We start from the raw sequence: 2,532 nt of genomic DNA, 5'->3' as shown, positions 1-2,532 counted from the left end.
TATATATATATATATATATATATATATATGCATAGATGTACATCCATATATGTGTATATGTATAGACACATTTATATATATATCATATAATGATTTTTATAAAAATATATAGAAAGGCATGGCAATAAATACGAAATAACCATTCAGCTTAGAGTTATCTAATAATCATCGAAATGCTATGAGGTAACATATGGGAAAGCTACAAATGTGTGCTGGGAGGGTTTAAAAGTCTCCTCAAATTTAAACATTGCTTCCTTAAAGAAGCAAATCACATCCAGAGAGGAATTCACACTTGATTCACTTTCACTGTTAGAAGGGAAACCCCATTACAGCAGATTTATTCCAACAAAATAGCTTTATTTATGGAACCCTGGATAAATGGCTGAACGCCATAAAAACTGTTGCTTGTGGCTTGCTGTTAACATGCCAAGTAGTTTCATTGTTGTTCTTGACTACACTGGAATAACTTCTCTTTGCGAAAATGGTCTCTCTGGATTTCTCTTCATCACCAATCAAAGAGATTCCATATACTGGCTATTGGACATCGCAATCCAAATCAATTCAAATTTGCCAGGAGAGAAAGAGATGTAGATGTTTTTTCACTTGGGTTATTTGTTCTGTGAACCATCTTTTGAATTAACTTCGTAAGTGAGCCAATAAGAGATAAGAGCCAACAAGAGGAAAGGTTATTGAACTTGCTAGAAATAGCAGACAAATCTTTCATAGATAATGCCTTACAAAAATAAAAAAAGATTGGATGACGTCAGGTAAACTGCACAGTCAATAATTAATAAATAATTAAAGAAATAGATAAACAGGTAAACAAAATAGAAAGGATAGTCACTATTAGTTGATCAGTTCATTAGATATGTCCCAGGGTTAAATAAGTTTATGATCAAAATAGAAACCTACAAATTCATTTTATTGTCTTTGGGTAATTTTGTGAAACTTTGCATCCATTATCCAACAAGTTCTGGAAAATGTTTCCTTTCTGCAAATTGGTGGAAGTTTATACTGGTGTATATAAACTTGTTACACTATATGTGTGTGTGTCTACATATATATACACCTTGTTGTGTTTTGGTTGAGTCATTATAATAACAACACATGCACTAATTAAGCATCACTTCTTTATTGTTAGATAATTGGTTAAATATTTAACCAACTAATTTAATGAACATTCGTATAATTTGTTGGTTAAGCAATTAATCAGTTGTTTATCAGTCAAAGTCCTTTCATCACTATTTATGACCTTCTCAATAATTGCCCTCTCTCCTCAAGGTTTGCTTTGAGTCTTTCTAAGAATTGGTCTTACACATGTGTGGTATGTATGTTTATATGTGTGTTAGGTGTGTCTTTGCTCATATGTGTGTGTGTGTGTATATAATAGTCAATGATGCCCTGAGGAGACCTTTTGCTTTTTTTCAACTTCATAATGCACTGTACAGTGTAAATGTGGTCAAGATTCCAATACAGATGGAATACACATTCGTGTTCTGTTGTCACATACACAGACATATTTTGCAATATTTTCTACCAAAATTCTATTACACTTCACTGTTGTTATAAAATATTTTCAAACTAAACAAAGTACGCACCCCGATGGCTATCTCTTCCCAATGGAACTCCTTAAATATTAATTTTCTAAGCTGTACTTTACTATGTAATCAAGATTCTATTTCCTCCCAGATAGGAACCCAATCACTTGACATTATTTTCCAGCTTTTTTTTGTGTTGATATCAAAAATATAGCAATTTTACCTCAATGAAATAACTTATCTAAAGAACAGCTTCCAGTAACACTGCAGAGAACTTTAGCTGTTTATAGGGAGGTAAGGAGGGAGGGGTTTAAACCATTGTAAGCGGAATGTTAAAACTATGTTATACCAATTAATATGCACACAGTATGCAGTTTAGAAGTCTCTGAGTGTGAATACAGTGCATTATCATGATCTATCTATATATGCATGTTTGTTCATGTATACATACATACATACATACATAACTATATTATTTTATTATTTTACTTGCTTCAGTAATTTGGCTGTGGTCATGCTGGAGCACTGCCTTTAGTCGAATTAATCAACCCTAGGACTTATTCTTTATAAGTCTAGTATACTATCGGCCTCTTTTGCCGAACTGCTAAGTTATGGGGATGTAAACACACTAACACCAGTTGTCAAGTGATCGATGAGGGACAAACACAGACACAAAGACATATATATATATATATATACACAATGGGCTTCTTTCAGTTTCTGTCTATCAAATCCACTCACAAGGAATTTTGGTCAACCTGAGGCTATAGTAGAAGACACTTGCCTAAGGTACCACAGGACTGAACCCGGAACCATGTGGTTGAGAAGCAAGCTTCCTACAACACAGCCATGCTTGTGCCTATATATATATATATGGCGTTAGGAAGGGCATCTAGCCACAACAAATTGGAGTTTGGACAGCTCCTGCCAAACTGTCCAGCCCATTACAGCATGAAAAATGGATGTTAAATGATGATGATGATGATATATTTAA

The 2,532-nt window shown here is 33.7% G+C and overlaps 1 protein-coding gene across 20 annotated transcripts in view; it reads left to right on the top strand.

Moving 5' to 3' along the window:
- Positions 1 to 2,532, top strand: part of LOC106878639 (thrombospondin type-1 domain-containing protein 7A) — a 999,802-nt gene that overhangs the window by 480,937 nt on the left and 516,333 nt on the right. The window lies entirely within an intron of this gene.

Source organism: Octopus bimaculoides, chromosome 17 (genome assembly GCF_001194135.2).
Source record: "Octopus bimaculoides isolate UCB-OBI-ISO-001 chromosome 17, ASM119413v2, whole genome shotgun sequence".
Lineage (NCBI taxonomy): Eukaryota > Metazoa > Mollusca > Cephalopoda > Octopoda > Octopodidae > Octopus > Octopus bimaculoides.
Note: the sequence above shows the minus strand (reverse complement) of the source record. Positions and strands in the feature narration are given on the sequence as shown.